The sequence below is a fragment of the Cavia porcellus genome, unplaced genomic scaffold, assembly GCF_034190915.1.
Source record: "Cavia porcellus strain 051 isolate PalLab524CR breed Dunkin Hartley unplaced genomic scaffold, mCavPor4.1 scaffold_1, whole genome shotgun sequence".
NCBI classification, from domain to species: Eukaryota; Metazoa; Chordata; class Mammalia; order Rodentia; family Caviidae; genus Cavia; species Cavia porcellus.
In genome coordinates this window covers 164,627,982-164,635,002 of record NW_026947484.1, presented here as the reverse complement: position 1 = coordinate 164,635,002, position 7,021 = coordinate 164,627,982, and positions in this window count along the sequence as shown.

The window sequence follows — 7,021 nt, the reverse complement described above, 5'->3', positions numbered from 1 at the left end:
ATCCCAGGCATTTCACAGTATGTGTGCTATTTCCCCCTACGCCCATGGGCAATCCCTCCCCTGTTCACTTGGGGATGACAGGAAAATCAACTCAAGAATGTTTTCATGGGCAAAGGTCAAAATGCACTGTTTTATTCCAAATCCAAAGTGAAATTAAGCAAACAAACACACACAAAGTCACACCAAGCAACTAGCGTCTTTCCGGGATGAAGGGCACAGGCCTAGGGGAGAGTTGGGGCTCAGTGTCTGCAGGCAGCGGAGAGGGGTGTTTTGGCTTCTGTGGACTGGACACAGCTATGGTGCCAGCGTGGGCTGTTTCCACAGCTGCTGACTTTCCGTGTTTCCATTACAGTCCAGTATTTGCCTTCCGTCCTCTGGAATGAAACTGAAGCTTCCAGGGCCCGTGCTGGAGCTCGCTCTTGGAGCACTGTGAGGCCAGGCCGCCCCTGCAGAAGGGACACAGTCAGCCCTGTGTCTTCACCTAACCCTCTGCAGCCTCAGCCCTGAAGATAGAAGAGCATCCATCAGCCTGCACTTGGGGGTCACTGTGGGCTTCAGAGGTATTGGGGTACTGTGTATACATGCGCACATGATTAGGACAGAATCATAGAGCTCTCTGGTTATCAGAAGGGTCCAGGCTAGGACAATTGGTCCAGTTGCAGACACAAGACTAAATCAGTGTGATGAGGACCGAGGTTTACAGCACATCTGCAGATCAGGGCGGCTGCAGGGGAGGCAAAGTCTTGGGCACCCCTCGAAGGCCGAGTGCACCTGCACAGGTGTGGAAGGAGGGCGCTTGGCTGCGATGCGGTGGGCTGAGAATCCAAACGTGTGCCACAGAACACTGCTACACGGGGCACCTTGCCACATGTGACCCCACTCACTGGTCACAGCTCAAATTGGGGACACTGCCTCTGGGTGATGGGTGGATGCAGTCAGAGAGGCTGCTTGATCTGCACACAGGAAGTTGGCAAGGCTGGAATTAGAAGCAGGTTTGTTGTTCTCCTCCCATGGCCCTTTAGCAGGAGCCTGGACAGTCACAGCAGGGGGTGAGGGCCTGGGACCCGCATCACTGCTTGGAGACCTGCAGTGCTGTTCTTATCAAGGACAGGTGAAGGCCTGTGCCCAAGCCCTTCACTCAGCATCTGCTCAGTGCTGTTCAGGGGCCTGGGGGTGTGAAGATGTCCCAAAGGACTGCTGAGGCCTTGGGAGAGGACCACACATGGACCAATAATTAAATGCAGTGTGATGACAGTGATGCAGGGAGGGACAGAGTACTGTCAGAATGGAGAAAGACTGGTGACTCAGATTGGCTGAGGCTGTTGGTGACAGCTGGGGGCAGCTTTCCTTATGGGGTGAAATAACCAACACCTGCTTCATCAAGGTGGAGAGGTTTGTGGTTTCAGAAGGTCTAGTCCATGGGTCCCTGGCTCCATGACAGAAGCGGCATGGTGAGAAGGTGTGGCAGGGGAAAGTTGCCCAAGCAGTGGTAGTCAGGAAGCAGAGAGACAGAGGCAAACAGACAGACAGACCCACCCTGCGGGGACCTCCTGGGTACTACCTCCAAGGCCCCACCTCCTCACAGGCCCTTCCTCTAGAGATCATCAGTGCATGAATCCACTGGTAAGCGTAGCTCCCCCACGATCTAATTACCTTCCTAAAGCTAAACTCCACCTGCATGAGGGTGTGGAGGAGTATTTTCGCCCCAGACCACAACACTGTCCCGAGAGAGTGCTGCTGCATTAAGTGTGTGTGAGCTCGTAGGTTTTTGATGTCTATGTGCTGTTTATGAATTGGGAACGCTGTCAGTGCAAGGTCAGTGTAACGTCACTTCGTTGCACTTCCCCTTCTGCACCTGGACAGGGATTTTCTCTGGTGATACATCCTCTCATTTACTTTCTTAAAAATCAGCAGAAAGATGGCAACCCATGCACACAGTGCTGATGCAGGCTGAGCGAGTTCAGAACATCTCTGCCCAGCTAGTTTGAGCACAGTGCACACCCTGGTGGGAAGCAGTGTCCTGTTATCCCTCCTTTCCCCCCAGGCTCTTTTCATTGATATTATTCTTAAAATTAAAAAAAAACACAGCTTGTTATAATTTAACATAAAAAAATTCAAATTTAAGTGTATGGTTTGATCAGTGTATGCATTCATGTTATTGCCGTTATACAGACTGTTCCCAGCCCCTGAGGGGTGCTGGAGCAGTCGGCCAGGAGTGGGGTGACTGCCGGGACCAGCGCTGGCCGGGTGTGTTCTTCGTGCTGTCTCTGGACTGTGCGTCCATCCTGCCTACCTTGAGGGTCTCACATCCGCTGGACAGGAGGGGCAGTGTGGATTTAAATGACTAGCTGACTGTCACTGACTAGAAATGCTGAGCCCCATCCAGGTTGTGTTCCCACAGCAACACCTTTTGCTGCTAAAGCACAGACGCTGTCCGGTCTGTGCACAGAATCCGGAAGGAGGTCATGGAACCAGAGACAGGATGGGGGTCAGCTGGGGCATTAGGATTGGGTGACTTTTTGGTTATACAGTATTTGAGATCTTGACTCTTATAGTAATCATACAGCTATGTACATTTTTCCAGAACTCATTAAACTATGAGACTAAAATTGAATTTTACTCAATAAAGCTGATTTTTAAAAAAGCACTATAGGAAGCACCTTGGGAGAATCCTTTTTAAAAAGTCACTGCCATATTACTACCTTTACCGGTGTAAGCATTGTCAGATCAAAGAGTGAGGCCACGGCAGTATTGTTATGGAGCTTGGTGGTAAAAGTCCGTCAGAATGAATCAGTGCTAACCACGACTTTGAAATGCCTTTGGTGAACCCTGTTTTCCTGCCCTAAATGAACAATGCAACACGTGTATTTCTCCATCCAGTGCCAGTGACTGGCAGTGAGGATGTGGTTAAGCGGGACCCAAGGACTGCTTACTAACATTTCAGCTTCTGTGCCTCTTTGTTGGGCTTGGAGTAAAGAGGTGAGAGGCCGAGTGGGGCCGTCCTTCACCTGCCCATCTCCCTGGGGGGCAGCGCCACCAGCAGCTCTCTGTGTGTAAGTGAGAGGCACTGAGCTCCTTCCCAGATGGCAGGTGGGGAGCTCAGAGCCCAGCGTCCCGCCAGCCGGAGCTTTTGTACTGCCCCGGAGGGGTTTAGGGGCCGACACAAGCCATGCTGCAGGTGAGGGGCTTGAATGGATCCGAGGCCTTTGAGTTGCTGCTCTGGACCAGCCAGCACTCGAATTCTATCCGGGCTGCCCTGAGGGCTCCGCGGGGTGGTTTAGGAGCAGGCAGCCTTGGCAAGGCTGGGCCGTCGGGGCTAGGTGGTGTGTGCCCCCCACATTCACTGCAGGCGTGTCCCAGTGCCGTCCTCCTCGGTGGATATCAGCGTGCTTGATTTGACAAAGGAGCTTGGGAGCTGTCACTTAGCCCACAGTGTCGGTTACCCAGCGAGCACCCCAGGAAACCCCGGATCCGGAGCCTTCCAAGGTCGACGGCCGGCAGGTCCTTGGAGGCCATGGGCATCGTCCTGAGTCTTTTATCTTCTCCGACTTCAGGACCACACACTCCTTGTCAACCTCCCGGGAACCCTGCAAGTCTCAGCATCTGTTTTGCCACCATGCCTCACCCAGATGCCAAAAAGTGTAAACACATTTTACTTAAACCAGGATCCTGTCATTGAAGCCTCAAAACTGACATCTGATGACCTGGCTCTGTCTTTAAGATTGCAAAAGTCCCAAATTTTCTCCTTATTGACTGTGAATCTGGGAGGCAGTGCCCGAGAATCTTCCCAGCCCAGGGTGAAGGCAGAGGAAAAGATCCCAGATCTGCATGGGCATGGAGCATGGCACTGGAGACCCTGGGCTCGGAGTTCAAGTCCCCCTGCTCCGACCCTGGCAGGCATCAGTGTCCTGCGCCCACTGCCCTGCCTGTGCAGTGCGCATTGACCTCATGGGGCATTGTGGGGTTGGTAAGGCGCCTGGAAAAGTACCCGACAGAGCAAGCATCCCTGGAAAGGGATGGGGCACTGACCTCATGTGTTTTGATATAATTTATGTCAGTTTCAAATATAAGTTTTTCTTTCTTGGGGTTCACAGAGACAGGGAGTTTGAAAACGTGGTGGCCTTTGGAGGATAGCAGCCCACTGCCAGCTCCTTGGGGTCCCGGCACCGTGCCAGTCTAGTCTGGTTGTGTCCAGTTCTCCTTCTTCTGTTTCCCTGTCCACGCCGTGAGCGATGGACGCTCCGAAGGCCATGACCGTGACATCCTGTGCTCTCTACCCAGTGACCCAGGTCCTCAGACGCCTCTTCTAGGGGAAAGCCATGGCCCCTCTCCTTTCACCAGGGCCACATCTCCGTACACATGCACCCCTGCCTGGCCACGCTTTAGTGGGGAGCTCTCGGGCTGGTCCTCGGCCTTGATTGAAATGCTCACTCTAGGCAGAGGTTGCTAGCAAATTTCAGAATGGTGAACGGTGCTGTGTAATGTGACATACAGACAAAGTCTAACTGACCACTGCCTGGCTTCACTGTTCTTCCACGGATGTCCTTTGGAATGTGCCTTCAGGAAGAGGACAGGCTTTGGTCCGGTGTTAGCCAGTTCTAGGGGCTGGTCACACTGTATTTTTCTAATTTCCATGTGAGGTCATATCGATAATTATGTGATATATAATCAAGGTTCCATTTTGAGATTGTAATACTCTGAAAATGTCTATTTTTAAAAATAATTTAAGATGTCCATACAGCATTGCTTAATTGTGGGTCAAAGTGTTTCCCCAATTTCTGTCACAACATTTTTTTGGGGGGGGGGCGTTTTTTTGAGACAGGGTTTTGCTATGTAGTTCAGGCTGGCCTTGAACTCACAGCAGTCCTCCTGCCTCAGCCTCCCACACAGGTGTGTACCACCATACCTGGCCTGTTACAATATTTTAAACTAAAAGTTTCTTTGAACCTTGGAACATAGAAACATTTGTTTCAGAGATCTCCTTATTTACACTGAGTGGGTAGAAAATCCGATAATGGACCAAGATCTTGTCTGCAGATGATCTGGTCTCAGTCTTTTCAATTATCCATTTTCATCTTTGTCTCCTCAGGCAGGGCTGTTCCAGCAACCCTGTAATGCCAGGGACTTAGCTTATTTGGAAAGGTGTCTGTGGGCTTCTCGGCCTACACACCCCGTGGTGAGGGCCAGCTCCTCTGCAGCCCTGTTGAAGCTGAGTAGAATGGTCCCCAAGGGCGGCTCTATGGGCCTGCCTTCCTGGAGCCCCTGGAGGGGTGGGGAGATCTGTGACAGCTTGTGCTGGTCCTGGGTCCCCCTTGAGCCACAGGGAGAGAGCCTCTAGTCCATCAGAGGAGACAAATGGGTTCCAGCATGAGTGTCAGCCCTGATGGATGAGTGGCGGTCACCTGGAGCCGCGTCAAAGGCCTCTGAGTCCGCCCAGGAGCAGCGGGAGGCAGCGCCACAATCTGCTCATGATGCCACAGGGCACAGACCTGGGGCCAGGTGGGTGTCTCCCTGGGCTGCTGCCCATACTTGTGAGCTGAGCTCTCTCCTGTCGCCCATTTTTCTTAAAGCTGTGGCATTCTCCCTTTAAGGTAAACAAACCTGTACCAGTCCAGGGTCATACAAAGTGCTTTTCTTTCTCCTGTGTTTCAGTTAAGTTTTCACAGAGATGGAAAAATCATCCTAAGCACCTTTGTTTTGTCTTCTCAGAGAGGGTCTCACTGTGCAGCTCAGGCTGGCCTTGAGCTCACTTTGAAGCCCAGGCTGGTATTGAACTTGCAAGCATCCTCCTGCCTCAGCCTCCCGAGTGCTGGGATGACAGACATGAGCCAGCACACCCGGCTCATCCTAGGCACTTTTTATTCAGGAAAAAAACCAAACCATGAGTTTCTTCTGAAGGCTGAAAACTTACTTTGTGCAGCAAATGCATTTAGCACCTTCTGGGCACGAAGCTTGGCCAGGCATGGTGGGGAAGGCCAGGTGACTGTTTCATTTTTCCTAAATAGCTTTCTTAAATAATTGAAAATAATGAAAACTCCCTAAGTCCCTAGAAATGTTGTATGCCCAGTGAAATGAATGACCTTCCTTTCCTTTTTTGCTTTAATGGTATCGTGGTGAAAGCCAGGCCTCATGTATTCCAGGCAAGCGTCCTTCCCCTGAGCTCGCCCAGCCCAGTCCCAGGTCCTTCATGTACAGGACTGGGCCAGACATACTAGGGTCGAGAGTGCCTTTGTCCTGGCCCAGAGGAAAGAGAGGACACAGGAGTCCCCACCTCCAGTATCACAAGGCATGGTGGGGACAGCACCTGGGACCAAAACTGCTCCCTGCCAGGGCTCTCGGGAGCCGCGAGGCGGCTGTGGGGCTGTTTAACATGAAAAGCGGAGAGCGGGCACCAAGAGACCACACTGCATGAGACCCAGAAGCCTGTCGGCCTTGTGTTTTGAAACACAGGAAATTCGGGGATGGGGGACACACGAATGCTCTTCAGATAACACACGGGAACATGATTTTATGATTATAATAACTGCTGACATTTATTAGTGATTACCAAGTCCCATTCGATAGCTTTCCAAGGCCTTGCACAAGCAGCCTTTCGAGAGACTCCTAGTAAATATATACATTTTTAAATTTTAAGGCAGAGTCTCACTAAGTTACTAGGTTGCCTAGAGTGAGCTCAAACCAGCAATCCTCCTGCCCAGCCTCCCAGAGTGGTGGGATTGTAGTCATGCACTACCATACTCAACTATGCTATTTTTACAATTATTTAAAAAAATTAAATTATCCACACTGAGATCTTGAGAGAGATACATGGATGTCACCTAGGGGGACACAGATCTGGAGAAGTGACTTTCCCAAGGGTGCAGATGTGGGATGTGGTTCTGGTTCTTGTGCAGTGAGCACTCACCCCTGGCCGACACCCACAGTGGGTCTCAGCTCTCCCGGGGTAACTCGCCCTCGTGACAGCACAGCGCCTTCTTGAATGCTCCCTGTGCTGGAGGCCGGAACACTAAATCCAAACCAA